Genomic DNA, 20,936 nt, shown 5'->3' on the forward strand with positions numbered 1-20,936 from the left:
TCCGAGGGTGAGAACTGTGATTCCTTGTGTGGGAAGTGGTGGAAAATCCATCACTGGAGGGTTTCAAGGAGAAATTGCTTAGCTATGTGTCAAGCCATGAGAAGACCCGTAGGGACTAGAAGACCCTCTGGAGTTTATCTGGCTATATCTGTCCAATGCAAATTCACTTTAACTACTTCAGCTTAGTCAATGTGAACTATTAAGGAATCTTATTAAAAGACTTTTGCTGGAAATCGCATCCGCCACTTCTTCCACTTCTCAGAAAAGTGCTGCCCCAGCAGCTCCAAAGCAGGACGAGGACAAGGCTTCCCAAAGCGCTGAGCCCTCGGTCGACTGCAGCTGACAGCTCCACGTGGGGATGCCAAGGCATGCAGGGAAGCTGGATGTGCTGCTGCAGAGCTGGGTGTCGGAGGAAAACAGCCGTGTCAGAGGCGGGAGGTACTGTGGGTGGTTTCATTGTAGTTGTTTTTGTGATTTATGGCTGGTGAGCCTGGAGTCCGGGAGGAGTGTTCCTTCTTATGCTCTTTTGTATAAATCCAAATAAATAAATTCAGAGAGAATCTCTTAGGCAACCAAGGCCTGGCCAGCATATAGCTGTTAAGATTAATATCTGCCTCTTGAGCTGCGCCAGAAGACCAGAGAGGGAGCTGGCAGTGATCTCAAAGCACTTTGTAGGTGCCGAATGTGTTGGAAAGTCTGGCGAGCTGTATGGTGGTCCAGTGGGAACTGCAGTGTTGGGCAAAGGCAGTCTCAGTGGAGGGTGAACTATGGAATGCTCCCAAAGTGTTCGCTTTGAACACTTTTGTTGAGCTGCAAGCATTTCTTGAAGGAGGGGACATCCCAAAGCCCAGGGCTTTGCTCAGCCCTGAAAATGCCACCAGCACATGGGTTGGGGACCATTGCCTCTCTTCGTCCTCTGGGATGTGCTGGGAAGGCGGATGAGAGCAAAGCCCTGGGAAATGAGCCAGGCTTGCTGCATCCCCAAGACCGTTTTAATGGATGGAAGAGGACACCAACAGAGCGCTGCTTTGGTTTAGTAGCAGAGCAGCCAGAAGGCCAACTTCGCTGGGAAGGGAACAGGGTGCCGCCAGTAAAATGTCACCGCCCAGTTGAAGGAGTGACAGGATAATGGATAGGGGTGAGCCCCGAGGAAGTTTTGGATCCTGAGCGCTCTCAGATGCCGCGTTCAATAATTTTATGACACGGGCGTTCAGGGGAGTTTCTCCCAGAAACATTTGTTTTATAAATGGCTCATTTTCTAATTACGTTCTGCAGGGCTGAGCAGCAACAAGAAAAAGGAAGGGAAAAACAAGGAAAGAAAAAAAAGGGAGGGCCACAAGACTTGCCAAAGCTGACACGACACACGCTTGCTGCAGTTTCCACTTCGATGCGAATCAGAAACACCCACTGAATGCAAATGATAGCACCGGAGGGAGCTGTGTGAGAGGGGCAGTGGGTCTCCTGTATGGGGAACCTGTGGGACCAGAGTGGTGGGATGGCTCAGATGGCTCTGAGTGCCCCGAGGAGGGAACCTCTATGGTGAGCGGTCATGGTTGTGCTCCAAGGGATCCCACTGCCACCTGCCTCCTTCCCACAGCAGCCAACTCTGTGCTGTCCCTTGCTCTTGACTGAAGAGCACGTTTGCTAATATGTCCCACTGAAGGGTGGTGAAGGAAGAGTTAACCACTTCCTTCCAACAAACCAAAAGGCCCCTGCTTCCTGATGGGACAAGCGCTGGGGGCTCATGGGGTGACCCTTCAAAGGGGATGGGGATCGTTTGGAGTGTCCTTGGCCAGAGAGAGGGCACCAAGCTCTTTTCTGGGCACGTGCCCTTGTTTACAGGATTCTCTTGGCTCAGTGCAACAAGGCCAGGCGTACCATGAAGCAACTTTAAAGCATCACCGGGAAGAGGAGAAAGAGGGGAGTTAGAGGATGCGGCCCATCTTCATTCTGCAAGGGAATCTGGTGGCCACATGTATCCCCATCCTGCGGCTTGATGATGATGATGAAAGATGTCATGCTAGGAAGCTCTGGAGATCAGAGACACGCGGACCACATACCGGCATTTCAACACGAGAACACAGCTCCCAGCGCCTGCCGAACCTCGGAATTTGCACCTTGTAACACTAGAAATGGACATCTGTAGACAAAAGAAAAACCCTTGTGTACATAGGGATTTATGAAGTCGGGGGGGGCTCTTTCATCCCTCCAACACTGAACGGCAGTCCTGCTGCCAATGGTTCCCCGTTGGATGTGAATTGTGAGTTCAAGCACACTGGTGTGTGTGTGCCTGCCTACATGCGTGGGTGCACATGTGTTGTTCAGGGATTAGAAATCTCTTCCAGACTCAACAACAAAGGGTGGCACATGGCAGCGATTGTTCCCGCTCAGCCAGGGTGAAGTCGGGGGAGGTCACAGCTGTCCTGACCATATTTAGCTCTCAGAACAGGATTAATTTAGTTTAGCATTTTTCCTTCCCTTCCTTCCCTTCCCTTCCCTTCCCTTCCCTTCCCTTCCCTTCCCTCCCTTCCCTTCCCTTCCCTTCCCTTCCCTTCCCTTCCCTTCCCTTCCCTTCCCTTCCCTTCCCTTCCCTTCCCTTCCCTTCCCTTCCCTTCCCTTCCCTTCCCTTCCCTTCCCTTCCCTTCCCTTCCCTTCCTTCTTTTCTTTTCCTTTTCTTTTCTTTTCTTTTCTTTTCTTTTCTTTTCTTTTCTTTTCTTTTCTTTTCTTTTCTTTTCTCTTTTCTTTTCTTTTCTTCTTTTCTCTTCTTTTCTCTTCTTTTCTCTTCTTTTCTCTTCTTTTCTCTTCTTTTCTCTTTCTTTTCTCTTCTTTTCTTTTTTTTCTTTTCTTTTCTTTTCTTTTTCTTTTCTTTTTCTTCTTTTCTTTTCTTTTCTTTTCTTTTCTTTTCTTTTCTTTTCATCTCTAAGGAATAAATTGCTGGCTGGTTAGCAAGAATGCAAGTCACAGGTTTTGGGACCAATGCAGTAATTGCTCATCCCATTGAAAGCTTCAGAAACTGGCTCTGTCTCAGGACAAGGGCAACCACATGGTGTCCTCCTGGGCAGTCTGGCTCACCATTCATTGTTGATAATCACAGAACCAGAGAATTCTTTGAGTTGGAAGGGACCCTTAAAAACCACCTGCCCCAACCCCACTGCAATGAACAAGGACACCCACCCCATCCAACCTGAATGTGTCTGCAGGGATGGGGCATCCATGGCCTCTCTGGTGGAGATAAGCAGAGAGACATTTCACACAAAGTCATGGAACTTGGGTTGGACCCAAGCAATCACAGCTACCTTCTCCCAACCTGTTTCCAAACAATTCCTCCTATGCAAATCTGCACCTCTAATGAAAATAAAAGGGAAGGAGAAAAAAGCCCCAACCCAGCGACCCTCCTTCTCCTTGCCAGATGAGCTGTTCCTCAGAAACACCTGTCTGCTAAATTAGAGTGGGAATTGTAAACGCCAAGCACAGCATATTTTCCTTCGCCACTAATATATTGGAGTTGCATATGGTGCCCTTGGGGAAAGGCAATTGTTTCAAGTCAGATTTTCAAATCATGAGCAAATCCTAGGGAGAGAGATTTGCTGATTTACAGTGGACCTTAAGTACATATCACCGAGCTGTGCCTCGGATGGGGAAAACACAGAACAGGAGCTGAAGGGACAGCGAGGACGTGCTGTGTGATGGCACTGCAAGAGGGTGCAGGAGCAAAGCCAGAGAAGTGCTTTAGGTGTGCAGAAATTGCTATTCCTGGTGCAAAGGAAAGGGAAACAGCAGAGAGAAGCGAGAGGTGCACGGGGGCTGTGTCCCATCCCAGCCATGCAGAGGGGAGCGAGGGTCCTCCCATCAGTCCTGGGGATGGGAATTCCTGCACAGCAGCCGTGCCGGGGCACACGGAGGCAAAACGACTTTCAGATCGCTTCGGAATAAATATGAGTGCAAATAAAAAGCATTTAGCTAAGCGTTTTGTCATTTGGTCCCTCCATAGCTGGAAGAAGTGATTGTTTCAGATTTATGCGCTATGTGTTGTTTTTCTTGGCAGTGTGCGGAGTGGCGCGGTCTCAAAAGGCTTGCAATTTTAGGGATACTTTCTGATGCTTAAAGAGAGACTTCTGGCTGGAGTCCACCAACTGCCTATAGCCACAGATACTAAAAATCCTTTCCAATGACTGCCACTAATCACGCAACACTTTTGTGCTTAACATCTTGCCCTGGAGTTGACCCAGGAACTGATGGGTTCCCATCCTTGAACGGTTCTCCACGTAGTGGTGCACGGGCGAGCCTAGCAAGGCCAGAGCAGCCTCTTGGGCTGCTGCCTCTAACAAACACCGCCGAGGCTCACCAGGGAAAAAAACCACATATATGTAATATCTATGCATACATCCATATATTATGTACGCATATATATACATACAATACAAAAATATGTTGGTTGAACCTGGCACTGTGCAAACGCTGACACACAGATGAGGCATGAAATGAGCTAGTTAAGAGCACGTGATGAGAAAATGAGTTGGTTTTTTGTTGTTATTGTTTTCTGGAAATCATTGAAGCCCATCTGGGATTCAAAAGGAATAAATGAAAGGTATGTGGGAATGATAGCAAGAGAGCAAAGGTTGAAAGGAATGGAAAGGAGGGCAGGTGCAGTGCAGTTACTAGGATTATTGTCAATGTCATTACCAAAAAACAGTTCGATGGATTATTTTTTAGATTTCAGCTTGTTCATAAAAATAGGTCTAACACTTAGTATGTCAAGTTCATACATTCATACCCCAGCTGAAGCCACCAAAGAGAAGGAAGGGATGTGGATGCTGCTCCCACCTGTCCCCTGCCATGGGAGCGAGGCGGTGCTGCTCAGCTCTGTGGGTTCATTAGCAATGCCACTAATTTTATTTCTGATTATTTATGTTTTTTCATGAGCAGCCATTAAATGTTCATTTGTTAAAGGCTTAACACATTCCATTACACCACAAAATTTATATTTGTAACAAAATGATGTCTCAGAGTGATTCAGAATTGAATTAATGTGACACAGACTATTTATCAATATGGCAGCTTGGCTGCTCAGGAACAAGGAATGATTTAGGAGCATGTATGTGTGCAAACCTATGGGCTCTGCCCTGGTATTTCTCTCTTACTGTAGAGGAACTGATAAATAATCCTCCAAAGTACCTCAACATATGGTTTAGATCATCAAAGAGAAAAATACTTGTAAAAGCACAAAGAAGGAAACCAATAAACATGTACATCTTACCAGTTCACTCCCTTTGTAGGAAATGTAAAGCATGAGGGATGGTGGGTTTTGAATTAAATTCAGTCCTTTGTGTATTTTTTTTTAATTATGGTATCGTATTGGCTTAAATCACAGCCTGGCCATTGCAGCAATGGGCACGTAGGGCAGAGGGCAGAAGCTGATGGACCAGCAGGGCTGGGCTGACTTCAGGCACTGCCCCTCTGAACCTGAGCAGTTCTGTCACTGTTCCAGGCCCTGCTGGTTTGCTTTTGCTAAAAGAAGCAATATACATTGGAGAGCTAACTATCACAGCCTTTTTTTTTTAAAAAAAAAAAGTGACCATGGTTTCCTCGCATGTTAGATTTAACATTTCTTTTTAGAGAGGAGCAGGGATAGAATCACAGAATCACAGAACCATAGAATGACCTGGGTTGAACAGGACCACAATGACCATCTAGTTCCAACCCCCTGCTATGTGCAGGGTCGCCAACCAGCAGACCAGGCTGCCCAGAGCCACATCCAGCACACATTTTGGTAGATTTGCATCAACACTTACTATGATGTTCTATCAATATCCTATTTTATTAACGGAAGTCTCCCTTGCAAATGTTCATACATTTGGGATTTTCACTCCTGTACCCCAGAGCTCATGCAACGATGGCACTCGGGTCAGACCATGTTGAGATTATTCCTTAAAAATATGTGCACTTTTGCTACCTGGTATTTAGACTGCAATCTATTTTTGGGTATATACTTATGTAAAAATAAATTTCTCCCTGCATTTCCTTGCAAATTCCAGCATTAAAATAAAACAGTAAATGTCTGAAGTGAATGGGCACTGGCACACTACAATTAGTGAACTCGAATTAATAATTTCCTGAATTTTCCAAAATAAATTGGATGACTGTTGAAGATTTATAGAATTTACAGTCTCAGATAGCACTCACAAGAGCAAAGCACTGGGTTTGTGAGTTCAAGAAAGGGTAAATATTTCCTCTGGTGGAGTTCTCTTTATTTTCCCACACCTTTTAGCCACGTAGAAATTAATCTCGCTTAATTAGTGCTCTAGCACTTTTCAATACTTTCATGATCTGCTCTTTTGGAAGAGTATCTTGCATTCTTCCCTGGTGAATCAGCCATTTCCAAACACATTTCTTGGGATTTTTAAATATTTCGTCACATCGAGCTTTGTGGTTATGGCAGGGCAGAAGTTATTTATTGCTTCCTTGAACAGTCCCCATTTCCTAGAAGACACTGTCTGTCACCTGCACTAACTCCAGGGAAATTTATGAAGCACATCTACAGCCCCATTTGTGGTGATGTCACTCTCTGTAAGGAGAATGGCTCTTCCACTTACTGTCAATATTTCAAATTGAAAGTGCCAAACTTAACCTTAGAGAGATTCCACTTGGATTTATTATCGATAGCACAGATAAGCTCTATTGCTTTGATATCCCTCAGACTCTGTCTTTTAAAAGAAGGAAAAGAGCTTTTCTCCAGGTCCTTTCGCCAACATTATTTTCATTAGGAATTTACATCTTTGTCACCAAATCTACTGAAAAAACACACAGCTGTCCTAAGGCAGCTTTTACTCACCCAGAATACCATTTACCAAAAGACCCCAGATGTGAGGCACATCAATACCAGGAGCACTATTCCTACACTGACTCATTTCACACCAGAAATGAGGAGAACGCCCCAGCAGCTGGAAATCCTCCTGACCTGGGAGTTTCACCTACAATTAGAGAAAAGTGACAACTGTGTTAACCATCTGCTATTTCTTTCTTAAAGACCATCAAACGCTTCAGAAAAATGCTCCTTTGTAAAGTGCTGCCAGGGGAGCAAGTGCATGGTGTGGGTCTGTATTTATCTAGGAAGGCAAATAAACCACTTGTCTTGCAAAGGGAATTAAATGGCAACTCCCAGGGACACAGATCATGTGTGAAGTCAGCCACAAGACCTGTTTCGGGATGTACGTGGCCTCAGTGTGTTTCTGCTGTAGCTGTATTTTTCTTCACCACGTCCTCAGTGTGACTAACACACCTCCAACGTGCTGCAGTTGCTCACTTTCCAGCCAGCCCTTTGCTTCAGCATGTGCCCCTCAAACTCCTTGCATCCTCGGTCCCTTTTCACATTTTTACTTCTGTTTTGTGCAATAATTTTGTGATGACTTCTTTTTGTAGGTTACCTTTCTAAACAAAGGTCAAGCGCCCCAAGGCACTCTGTGCCAACGCTGGACATGCACCCAACTGCTCGAAGAGCACAGTGGTGTAAGAAGGAAGGTAAAGGATATTGTGTATTTTGCAATAAAAACCCAAATATTTATTTATTTTCAGCAGATTTGCTCTACTTTTCCCCAAGGCCTTGCCCAGCACTTTGACCTCACCCCCCCAGACATCCCCTTCTCCACACCTTGCAGCTGTCCAGCTGTTGCACTTATGGCCTGGTCTGGAGGAAGCCCATGTGATCATGTGTGAGGTTGTTCTGACTCAAGTTTTCCATGAGATGAGGGCTTTGGCATGGAGTTCCCATCATTCTATCAGCTCCCTCTCTCTGCCAAGGAGCTGAGCTCATTCCTAGGGTCAAAGACAGAAGGGTGGCTACTCTGCCCTCCTCTTCTGCAAAGGGGCTGATTGCTTGCAAGGCAAACATGAGCTTTTAAAATTATTTACCCACAAATCCTGCAAAACCCACAATTTTCATGCCCAAGCATAAACCAGGAGCTCTTCCCATTTAGGCCAGAAATTGTGTGGGGCAGGGAGGGCAAGGAACCCTCTTACCAGCTCTTTGAAAATGCCTCCTGTCTTCCCTCCTTCACCCCTTCCCTTCCAGTCCTTCCCTTCCATTTTACCATCCCTTCCCTTCCCTCCTTCCTCCCTTCCCTTCCCTTCCCTTCCCATCCTTTCCCTTCCCTTCCCTTCCCTTCCCTTCCCTTCCCTTCCCTTCCCTTCCCTCCCTTCCCTTCCCTTCCCTTCCCTTCCCCTTCCCTTCCCTCCCTCCCTCTCCTCCCTCCCTCCCTTCCCTCCTCCCTTCCCTCCCCTTCCCTTCCCTCCCTTCCCTTCCCTTCCCTTCCCTTCCCTTCCCTTCCTCCCTTCCCTTCCCTTCCCTTCCCTTCCCTTCCCTTCCCTTCCCTTCCCTCCCTTCCCTTCCCTCCCTTCCCTTCCCTTCCCTTCCCTTCCCTTCCCTTCCCTTCCCCTTCCCTTCCCTCCCTTCCCTCCCCTCCCTCCCTCCCCTTCCCTTCCCTCCCCTTCCCTTCCCTTCCTCCCTTCCCCTCCCTTCCCTCCCCTCCCCTCCCTCCCTTCCCTCCCCTCCCTTCCCTTCCCTTCCCTTCCCCTCCCTTCCCTTCCCTTCCCTTCCCTTCCCTTCCCTCCCCCCCTCCCTTCCCTCCTCCCTTCCCTTCCCTTCCCCTTCCCTTCCCCTCCCTTCCCCTTCCCTTCCCTCCCTTCCCTTCCCTCCCTTCCCTTCCCTTCCCTTCCCTTCCCTTCCCTTCCCTTCCCTTCCCTTCCCTTCCCTTCCCTTCCCTTCCCTTCCCTTCCCTTCCCTTCCCTTCCCTTCCCTCCCTCCCTCCTTCCCTTCCCTTCCCCCTTCCCTCCTTCCCTTCCCTCCTTCCCTCCCTTCCCTTCCCTCCCCTTCCCTTCCCTTCCCTTCCCCTCCCTCCCTCCCTCTCCCCTCCCCTTCCCTTCCCTTCCCTTCCCTTCCCTTCCCTTCCCTTCCCTTCCCTTCCCTTCCCTTCCCTTCCCTTCCCTTCCCTTCCCTTCCCTTCCCTTCCCTTCCCTTCCCTTCCCTTCCCTTCCCTTCCCTTCCCTTCCTTCCCTTCCCTTCCTTCCCTTCCCTTCCCTTCCCTTCCCTTCCCTTCCCTTCCCTTCCCTTCCCTTCCCTTCCCTTCCCTTCCCTTCCCCTTCCCTTCCCTCCTTCCCTTCCCTTCCCTTCCCTTCCCTTCCTTCCTTCCCTTCCCTTCCCTTCCCTTCCCTTCCCTTCCCTTCCCTTCCCTTCCCTTCCCTTCCCTTCCCTTCCCTTCCCTTCCCTTCCCTTCCCTTCCCTTCCCTTCCCTTCCCTTCCCTTCCCTTCCCTTCCCCTTCCCTTCCTTCCCTTCCCTTCCCTTCCCTTCCCTTCCCTTCCCTTCCCTTCCCTTCCCCTTTCCCTTCCCCTTTCCCTTCCCCTTTCCCTTCCTTTCCTTTCCCCTTTCCCTTCCCTTTTCCCTTCCCTTCCCTTTTCCCTTCCCTTTCCCCTTCCCTTCCCTTCCTTCCCTTTTCCCTTCCCTTCCCTTTTCCCTACCCTTCCCTTCCCTTCCCTTCCCTTCCCTCCCTTCCCTTCCCTTCCCTTCCCTTCCCTTCCCTTCCCTTCCCTTCCCTTCCCTTCCCTTCCCTTCCCTTCCCTCCCTTCCCTTCCCTTCCCTTCCCTTTCCTTCCTCCCTCCCTCTGTCCTTTCCTACATACTTACCTACCTACCAGCTGCTCAGTCTGCCTTCAAAGCCCATCATGTCTTCTCCACAGCCCAGGCACAACCCATCTTGGCTGTATGGGTAGTTGGGTCCAGAGAGGTTCTGGAATGGGATGTGCTGTGGGTGCGTGGCCATGCAGTACCCCACGGCACCCCAGCCATGTCCACAACATGCAGAGGTGAGTCTGGACTTGTGTCTGGCCAAGCCAGAGGAGTGCAGATGAAACGTCTTTCCAATACATAATAAAAGGAGAGTGAATCCAGCTGGAATATCCTGCACATTAAGTGTGATGACTAACTATAGCAGATGTTGGTGCATTTGTTAAAGTTTCCACCAGAAGAGAAGGGACTGGAATATGAGCATTTTAAAATGAAAGGTAGCCCTGAGTCTGGGAAGAGAAGCAGGAGATGAAAGGGGACAGAGCGGAGGGGTGGGAAGGCAGCAGCTGGGTCAGCAAGAAGGACAACAGGGCAAATAGGGGTCGGGGGCAAGGGGCTGGGCAGGGGGTGTGTGGGGCTCCTTCACCAGCAGGGAAGGGATGTGGGGCCTTCATCAGCACAGCAGTAAATGGCTGCGTTCCCAAGGGTGAACAAGATGGAAAATCACATGCATAGCTTTGGGCAGCTGTGGGAAGCAGCACTCGGAGCCGTGCCTGCATCTCCCACAGGGAGTGCTGAGCACCGTTATCACTGCTGTGCCACCTCAGGCACCAGAAATCAAGGAGTATGGCAACACTCCTCTCCTTCACCTGGCTTGGAATAGCAGCTCTTCCTCCTTGACAGGTGTGTTCATCCTGAGGCTGTTCCACTGCACCCGTGTGATGATGGGTCACAACATTTTACATACAGGATCAATGCACTTAATTGAAGGTATCAATATGTAATGATAACTGATAACTTTCTAATCAATACTGCTTCCTGAGAAATCCCTGCGCTCACTCTGCTGAGCCAATCTGTATAAAATGCAATGTGAACATCCATAGCTGGTCACTATTTCTAGCAAAGAAATGGATCATATTTTTTCTCAGATTCAAAGGGAATCAGAAGCAACCAAAAAATAATTTATTGATATGACCACACACCTGTGCAAACCACTTTCTTTTTCCCATTTAATGTTAAAATAATTATAACGTGAGGCATCAGTTGAGGTATGAAGCAATTCCCCTCAATATTCAGTGACTGCTGCTGTGGGTTTTTGTGGGGTTTGTTCTATAGGTCGCAGTTTCTCAGATTTATTCAGCCAAGTGTTACTCTCTGCACAGAGCACTATGACTGTAAGTTAAAGATCCATAAACACAAAATTATAGATGGTAATGATGAGAAAATGTGTGTAATCGGTTTAAGTGCTTCTGACAAAAATGCCTTCTAGCCATTATTTCTCTGTTATGTGACACTGCTGATATCTATGTAAGAGCAACTTGAGCAATACCAAAAGTCCCGGATGTCTTTATTTATTTATTTCTTTATAGAAATTACAGTCAGCATTGTGAGCTAATAACTCAGATCTCTGTCACTGTTGCTGTTGTCAAAGCTAAAAGGCAAAGAGCATGACCAGCCCTGGTTAAGACAAGTTCTTCTTCCAGCCCTGCTGGCTACTCTAATATCATTTTCAGTTTGGATCTAATGCAATATTACCTTAGCTTTTCCTTGGCAAACGAGATGAACATGAGGTTGAAAAAAAGGCACCAAGATTGAGCTTGGAAAAATGGAAGTTCTGGAAGAAAGATTAAAATGAATGAAATATCACTGGCTTGGCTAGCAGCAGCTGAGGAAGAACGAGGCAAATATTGGAATGACATAAATCCTGAGGAATTACAGAGTTATAAGGAAGGGTTGAAAGTGAATAAGGTAAAATTTTGGCTGTCTAGCCACAGAAGTTTCCTGGTGCAGTTATCCATTAGTGAAGCAGCCTTACGAGGAAATGGTGAAGGATATATAAAGTATGACATTTCTAACTAGACTAAACAAAAACTGCACAGCCCTTCCTTTGCAGACAAGTGCCCCCCAGATCCTCTCCTTCGTCCCATGCAATCCCATGCATGGTGCAAGCAGCCACATCCTGCAGGAAGAGCGGCCCACTGGAGCAGTGACTTTTTTCTTAGACCACAGTCCAGCCAAAGCTGGGCTTTGAATGCCGCTGAGCTCTGAGTGCCATGGCTTCAGCTTGAGCTGCAGCCACAATCAATCATGAACCAAAATATCCTCTGGCTCAGCTCTGTGATACCTTGCAAGGCTATGGCAAGATATAAACCTGTTGATAACGGAGCAAGGTCGATTCCACCCTCCTCAGTTCTTCTGTGCCAAAGGGCCTCATTGAAGTGTTGGGATCACCTTGGGCTTGTGCCATGCTGGAAAACCCTGAAAGTCTAGGAATCTGCTCACAGGTTGGCCTTTCACACCACGAAGCACAACTTCAAGCCTGCCTTTAAGTCACATGTGGTCCAGCTTCTGTATTTGTCTGCATCTTCGCTTGCTAAGATTTCCACTCTGTTTGTTGTAGGGGCATCACTACCAAACTCATGCTCCATGGTACCACATCCCTTGTGTGCCCAACCTTTCCCCACCTCCAGTGGTGTGAGAAGTTGCATTTACTGGTGTGACACTATTTGCACTTGGAAGGTGAAGACAAGACCCTTCCCTTTGCAACAGAATGTTAAAAGGGTCCTTAATTCAGACTCATCATTTCTTTTTCCCTGTGCTAGATCTTTTGTTCAAGGCTTGGAGGAGGATTTAACCAAGGGATCAAAATTGGTGCAGTGTCCTCCCCACTGAAAGCTGTAGGCAGTGTAATGATGAAGAGAACAAGTGGAAGAAGTTTCTAAGGGCTTTATGTGAATGGGATGGAAGTGTGTACCCAACTGAAATGGCTCATGTGAGCCCACATCTGAAGAGCAGGACAGCTTCATCTTCCCAGTCACTGTGTGAGGTCAGTGACCACGTCTGAAGGAGTGGGAAGCAGAGACACGCAAAGCACTTCATCGGTCAACTACAGCTTCAATTCCTTCCTGCTTGGTAAATGAGTTTTCCATGACAGAGGGAGAAACTATGTCACTCGATAACCAAAACAGATAAGCACACGTATCTCCATTAAGCCAGCGATGCAGCAAGCTGACCTTCCAACAAAACTGTATTTGTTCATGGCTACGGCGAGTTTTCAGCTTCCAATTTCATCTTTGGACATAAAGCAGAGGAGAAATCAACTCTCTGTGACAATGCCAGTTCAGTGTGCAGCAAAAATAGCCCTACATATCCACCACACATGACTCCTGGAAGCAAGGAGAGACAACCAGGCCTGGCTGTCTATTGTCTTGTAGTTGTTCGGGATTTTTTTTCCAGCTAGAAAAGAATTGCATGTGGCATGGTGACTCCTCCGTATCCCGAGGGGCAGCAGTGGGAGAAATGTTCTAATTCCTTACATACTATTGTACTGGGGTTCCCTCTTTAGCATGTACTCATGAGCTGGTGGGACATCTCTCCATGATACTGGCAATTACAAACCATTCAAGAATAGATGGGAAAAATTCTGTGCCACTCAACACCACAGGAGTACAGTTGAATAAGAGTTAAATACAGATCCCATCTTAGTGGCATCTGGAGGGAAGTGTTACGATAGCTTAAAGACAGATGTGTTTCAAGTTCTCTTTGTGTGATGGGGTCTGCAGGCAACAGTTCTTAAAATGAGGGAGACAGCTGAATGATGTCATTTGGTTGAAACCAGCTTCTGTGTTCAGGAGAGCTCTCTGTGAACAATTAGAAATCCATTAAGCATCTGTGTAAAGTTGGTTATATTAGGGTGGGGGCTGTCTCAAGAAAAATGCCAGTAGACGTCCTCCTGCTATCCTTAGTCAGCCTTGCTACCCAAAACTGGTGTGTTTGTCTTGTCTCTCGGTCCTACTCCAAAACGTCCTTTGGGATCTCTTCCCACCTCTTTAGCACCTTTAGGGTCACTGGTACAGGACTGGTGTAGCAAAACTTAACCTCCCAAATAGGCTGCTGGTCACCTCCCCTGAAAACCAGCCCATCACAGCCCCCATTGGAGGGTCCCATGTCTCTGTACTCCCAGTGTGGAAGATCAGAGGAAGAAAACCACATCTGTCTGTGGACACAGCCCAAAAAGGATTTAACGGGGAGCCACAGTGTTCTTATAAACATGAAAAAGAGATCGACCAAAAATTTATGGCTTTCTGACAATTTCAGTGGCCTTCCTGAGCCAAGTGGCCACCAGCCTAAAGGTAAACATTGAGATGTTAGTTAATGCCTGTTCTAGGCAAAAATCTCTGCTGTCAGAGTTGCCAGGTACTTTGTTTAATTGGCAACCATCTTGTTTCTTAAAGCATTTCTTTGGTGAGACAAAGGACAGTAAGGAACTCATTGCAGCATGACTGCTAGAGGCTGCCATGCTCATGTGGGGAGAACTGATCCTACATGCCAAACCCTCCAAAACAGACTTCTTAGCCTCAGGTCCATCATCCTTGTCTCCAAATCTGCTTTCCTACGTGGCTGTTGCCACTATCACACTCTAACATAGCTGGTACAGTGTCCAGCATGGCAACATTGGATGTGAAGGGATATTAGCATAGTTAGAGTGATAAGCCGATAAGCCCTTCCCCAGTTTCATTAGGCATCTGAATTACTGGCATTCCTGTCAAATGTTAAGTACAGACCTTCTCAAGAGTGGCAGCTGGGCCAAGATGTGCAGGCTTAGTGAATGAATGTAATTTGGTTCTCAGCAATGAAGTGAATTTGCAGTGGGGAGCTCTCTGGTGCAAGGAATGTGCTGGGTTGTTTTTCTGGTGGGGGGCAGACAGACCTGGGTGTGTGGGGCAAGCAAGAACACCAAAACACAACCTCCTAAGGCCATCGTGCATGGCCTTCCCTTTGTTAGATGGCTGGGTATGGGGACCTATAATCCGGGGTCCCTCTGATGGCAAACACAAGGCTCTATCTAGTCCTCATAGAGTGGATTGGAGAGCTTGGTGCAAAGCTCAAGGGCTGGAAACAGAGGAGGAGACAGCTTCTGGGGGAACTTTCGTGTCTGCAGTTGGCTTTGGAGCCCTGTACTATGGTGGGGTGGCTCTAGAGCATGACCACACTGCACGGATGGCACATGGGCCAGGGCAGAACCTCTGATCACTGTTTCTATCAGCTTTGTTTTTTTTTTTTAATGACTTGGAAAAAAAAATAGCACCTTTTCCCTGTCTTCTTACTCCTTTTCTTGTAGGAATTCAGTGAGAAGTAGACAGACAGAGGGGATCCGCTTCAAGATGACATTCTAGGATGAAGTGTGCCCATACTTGGGGTGTTGGTGGAATACAGGCCTTAGATATGGCATCAGGGACCCTGGTAGGCACTGGAAATGCATTGTACTGAGCATCTGAAGAGAAAAGAAGGAAGAACATGCTGAACCTCCTCATCATCATTGCTTCCATATGGAAAACACAGGAGGAGAGCTCTGGTGCTGCTTATATCCCAGACAACCTTGTGTCAGCTGGAGTTGGGGTAAGGGTGAGGGGCTTGGGCTTTTTCCACCATCTTCTGGATTGGGCCCTGGAAGGGTAGATCTCAAGAGGAGAGTTTTAAGAGGTTCCAAACTCTAGGATTTATGCTTCAATAACAGTAAAATCCACTGGGGTATATGTTATAAAGGCAGCTAATACACACCTCGGGTGGTGAGACGCATTAAGGCCATTGCTGTGTGGGTTAATGTCTCCATAAAACACATCCCGTTGTGCAACATTGTTGTGAGCAGAATGAATCAATAACTCCGAGACGCGCCGGGTGAGTGCCCGTCCCAGCTCTGTGCATGCAGAGCCATCCCAGCCAGGGGCTGAGGGATTTGGGGCTAATGTGAACTGTTTGTTACAAAGCTGTCCTTCTCTTCCCAGGCAGCACTGGGGACCTTTTCCTGTTATCTCCCATCCATCCATGCGTGCCTTACCACTGGCATTGCTGGCACTTTGGTCCCTATCCATATGGCCAGCTCAAGTCAATCCTTCATCAGCTTCTGGGCAAGCCCAGGCTGTGGCAAACAATAGGTTTGGCAGTGCTGAGGGTGTAAATAAAAGAGCCTGACTCAGCCAGGGCTGCTGAGTGGACGCCACAGAGAGCCTCGAAAACTGGAAAGTATTATATCATTTATTAATAGGCATTTCTGTTACACTCCCCACCAGCGCATGCACATCCCTGGTGACAGAAGTGCTTACTGGTGCTAATGAGGCAGAACAGAGAGGAAAAAATGGCCCTGTGGGTCTGGGACTTGCTGGGGAGCCAGGAGATGTGAGCTCAGCTCCTGGCTCTGCCACCAGCTCTGGGGCCAACATCAGTGCTGGGCTGCTCTGCTCCACTTATGGACTGGAGGCACAGCACCACAGTTATTGAGGGTATTGACCACTGGCGATTTGTCCCCAAGCTATATTACTCCTTTGTTTCTCTTCCAAGACTTTCCAGGATCATTGTCCTCTCCATCTCCCCCCTTGAGCTTGGAATCATTCAGATTGGAAAAGACCTCCAAGATTCCCAAGCACAACCCCATCCCACACCCACCATGCTCACTGACCACGTCCCTCAGTGTCACACCTCCATGGTTCCTGAACACCTCCAGGGATGGTGACCACACCACCTCCCTGGGCAGCTGTGCCGCTGCCTGGCCAATCGCAACAATGGCAACACCATCCCTTGGCCACCCAGGGCTAAAGACAGCCTCTCATCATCCTCAGCTAGAACATTTCAGTGATTCACCAACAGGAAAACATGCACTGGGTTTTGCTTTCAGTTGCTGGGGATGGTTTGACAGATGAGAAACCCCTAGAAATATTCATCAGTACTGCAGACCTGCCTTGTGCCGAAATCACCTGTGTGAAACACACCAAGGAGCATTCATTGCCTTGTGCCCCTGGAGAGCCAGGAGACTGACCATCTGCTTTAGATGGGCTGGCAGTTTGGCACACCCTGGGTCCCTCACTGCTCCTTCCCCTCTGTTCCTCACCACTGAAGCTGCATGATGGTGGGTGCCCAGCATTTGGGGGGGGGCTGAGGACCTGGTGCAAGGCAATATTTTACCTCTACAGACAACGTTCTTGTGCGATGCCCTGGGAGAAGGCTGCAAGAGATGCTTAGCTGATGAATGCTCCTGAAGCACCACATCTTGACCCACTTCAGTCTGAGCACCAGTACTGCACCACAGGAGGAGAAAGCTCATGTTGTCGCTGCTGGAGACATTCCAAATCCCAGCATGAAAGTGTCATGTACAACACGCTGGGAAGGTTGAATAATGAGCAGTCTGCAGCAAGGATCTACCTTTCATTTGCTCCCCGTCCTCAGAGTGGCAATGTCTGCTCAGCACACCTTGGGAGCAAAATGCAGCTGGGCTGGAGCAGAAATCAACTGGATAGCTGAAATAGGAGAAGTGAGTACAGCTACAGCACAGCTTTGTGTAAAACTTCATTCCTTGCTGGTAGTAAATAAAAATAGTGGGTTTTTTTTTGTGTGTGTGTGTGTATTTTTTTTCTTGGTGACTCACAGCACAGAAATTGCATGGAAAGGGCAATAGAATCAACAGCCAGGGGAAAAAAAAAATACAGAAATGGAAAAATGATCTTCACAGTGCATTTTTCCCATTCCCCTTTCATCTCTTACACCTGTGTTTGACTTCAGCCAGCCTTACATAAATCCATTAAACATCTGTCTAAGTCACTTATGCAATAAGCTGAAATGGTCTCAGCCAGGCTAACAGCTCATTCTGTTGGATATCGGCATGTTTCAACCCAAACAGGTTTGTGGAGCTTGCCAAGGCCGGCAGGCAGCAGGCTTCCCATCAAGCCCCACTCATTCAGCATGTTAAAAATTGTTTGTGCCAGAACTTCTGCGGGCACCACCTTATGAAAGCCCCTATTTATAGCTGTGAACTTAGAGGCAACGAAAGTTTGCTTGAGTGTAGTGGCTGACTCTTATGAAATCGCACTCGGCAGAAGCCCATGCTGCAGACTGACGGTACCTAGCAGGGAAATAGCACCATGGGGTGGGAAAACAGGATCTTGGGATGGTCTTGGGAAGGTGCGTGAGGAGCACAGTATGTGTGAATGGTTACATCCTCAAAATGGAGGAAGGAGCAGAGGGTGGGAGGGAGGTGGCCCTCTGCTCCTTGAGGTCAAGGCTCATGGTCGTGACCGTGGTCACGACTTTGGGATCTGCTGCTATTCTTCCCTTTCTGCTGATATTTCAGAATTCACTGCATCTGTTTCATCTGCTGTCTTCTTGTCTATGGACTGGCTTCTGTTTCTGCAAAGCTACCTGCTGTTCACCAATATTAATAGGAAATTTGTTACATGGGTACATTGACCTCTTTATTTTACTGTGTATTCACAGTAATGCTTCTTCAAAATCTAAGAATGTTGTTTCTCTTCCCCTGAGAACAGACTTGGGACGCTTCCTTGGCCCACAGTCCCAACACATGAGTATCTCATGCGCATCAACAATCTTCACAACAGCTCCGTAAAATTTTAGGAATCCTATTCTGTAGATCGGAAGTTAGAAAGAATTCAAATCACTTGCTTAAGATAGAGGAAAAGCTTCCAGACAACAGCTGAAGGTCAACTTATTATTATCCAAAAGTTCATCAGCAAACAAGAACTGCAAGCAGAGTCCCTAGTGGAAGGAGATGCTTTTCAGCCTGTGCTGAAACGGTAAACTCCAGCTCTTCCCATCCCAATTTGACTGGCAGACACCACGTTCTGGATGCTGCTGCGTGAGATTGCCTCTCTGAGCAAATAGCAACAGCTATTTTGTTTGTAACTCATGTCCCAGTGCTTTGTCCTACTTGATATTTCAGGGAATTCAAACAAATGAGGTTTTTTCTTTTGTAGAATAGGAGCTTGCTTTCCAGGGAACCTGCACCCTGTAAATAATTCATTTATCTCCATTCCTTTTGTGAGTAGGAAATGTCCTTGTTTTCTGTCTAAGTTGATTTGAGCACATAAAAACCTCTGTTTTTGTTGGGGGAAAAGGTACACACTTTCACTGGACTTTTGCACTGTCTTTTCTACCACATCCCTGAGCAGTCCTACAGTACCTGCTCTTGTTTCGGACTTCTCCAGCCCTTGGCACGCTCTCCAATGACAAGGTACCCCCTCCTGCAGGTTTGGTCATGTTGAGCTCATGCTTTGCTGATACACCTAGCAAATCTTTGTGTATTACGTTCAGAAGTAAACAGCACTTGAGCTTTGTCTCCCTGTAGAGGAGATGATTTCACACCATGTATTTTCTTATGAGAGTGAAAGCTGCACTCGGGTCTTCTGGGAGGTCTGAGTTGCTGGCCCCAAGTTACACACAATTAAATGAATAGATATAGTAGCTGAACTAATCTTTATCTCTAATGAAACACAAGCAAGAGTGCTTTCCTTAGAGGCAGTTTGGATCTTCTCCTCTGTTAGGCACCAGCAACTCTTCTTTAATGGAAGTGGATGCATGAGGCAGCTCAGCTCTTGCCCCAGGTCTCAGTTTAGTGTCCACATAGAGTAGTTATGTACAGAAAGGAAAAACAGCCACTTTTTTTTTCTTTTTTTCTCTGTTTGACAATCAGAGGAGCCAAAAACTTCATTCTTGTGTGTTCGGATGGTGCATTCCTGCAGTCATAGTCACAGTCACTTGACACATAACAAGTGTTACTTAGCAGGGCTCAAAGAAGGATCAAAGGCATGTCACATGAAGACAAACATCAGCTGATCCTGCATGCTACACAAATGAAAATCAGGCAAGAAACACTTCAGATACTGCGTTCAGGCACCCACGCAGTGCTAAGTGTAAGTAGGAACAACAAAAATACCAGATGGCCTGGCTGTTTCCTAAGTGTTTTACTTGTGCATTTCCATTGGAAGCACTCATGTCTTCAAGACATCACTAGAGGTGAGATGCAGCAAGTGAAGGACCAAGACAGTCCTGCATGGCTGCTCCTGCAGGAGCACGTGGAGATGACTGAGAGAACACCAAGCTGAAACACAGCAGTGTTGAATGGGAAGCTGGAGGACCAGGATAAAAAATAGACTCGGATTTTTAAGAAATCAATAACCACAACAAGTGGGTGAATAATCTTTTTGTGTAACACTGGCTCTTCTGATCACGCTGAGAACTCCCCAGTCTCAGTGTTCTCCCAAGTAGTGTGCTCCCAGTGGCTCATCCATCTTGTGCTTCTGAGAAGGATGCTGCGTTCCTCGGAGATGAGAATGCTCCAGGACCACTCCAAGGAAAAGGGGTTTGTAGGTGCAGGAGTTTGGGGATATTTTGCTGTCAAGACCTTGAGTTACCACATCCTGCCCGGTCTTGTCTTTCCTCAGTAAGCAGGGATATCTTTTCTTCAGTTTCCCCAAGGGGTTTTTGTTGTCTTTTTGCCCACATCTTATACAACAGAGCACTTGATTATGGCCTGGAACATACTATAAATAAAACAGGGAAACAATGAGCTGATAGGGAAGAGAAAAATTTAGCAAGTATGATGTTGGGCACTAGATAGACTTCTGGTTTTTTTCCTCTGCTGGTTGGATGCATGAAAAAAATGAAACTGTAGCCAACACTTAGTGGGCAAAAACACCCTGGTGTAGATGCACTTTCATTGGCAAAGTGTCCCAACCTCACTGGGTGACATCACACAAAAGGCAGATGTCCATAAGTGCCACCTTCAGTTGGGGTGTAGCATCTTGTGATGGCTCTTAAGCTTTTCAGGAGATGTGCACACTGGGCATGGGCAGAGATCCCACTGTTGTTAGACAGACCTCTTTGTGCCATGTGGCCAGCTGGGCCCCAGGAGAGACAGCGCTCTGGAAAAAACCCTGTGAATGAACAGCCTATATGTGGATTTAAAACCATGCTTCTTTTCTCAGCCCATCTATATTGCAAAGTGGTTTTTCAGTCCATCTGTTTAATGATTAGGCCCCGCTGCTGATAGAAAGGGCCCAGCCAAGGAGATGAACTGATGCTGTGATGCAGACAGATCTTTTCCATATTCCTCCACAACTTCCTTCTGTGTGGCCACTCTCTTGATTCAACTGCTTCGCAGTTCCAGCCCCACAGCCCAAGAAGCAGCAGCATCTGGCTGAAACCCTCATAGTGTGGTATGGCTGGGGAAGGTTTTTTTATTTAGATGGCAGATCTTAAATTCTCGTTATGCCCCAAAATCCATGTGCAGATGACTTTTTGGTATGTTGTTATTTCTGAGGCTCTTTGGTATCTGAAGATGGTCAGAACTGCCTGCAGCTGAGATGTGGTTCTG

This window comes from Meleagris gallopavo, chromosome 5 (genome assembly GCF_905368555.1).
Source record: "Meleagris gallopavo chromosome 5, MGAL_WU_HG_1.1, whole genome shotgun sequence".
In the NCBI taxonomy this organism is placed as follows: domain Eukaryota; kingdom Metazoa; phylum Chordata; class Aves; order Galliformes; family Phasianidae; genus Meleagris; species Meleagris gallopavo.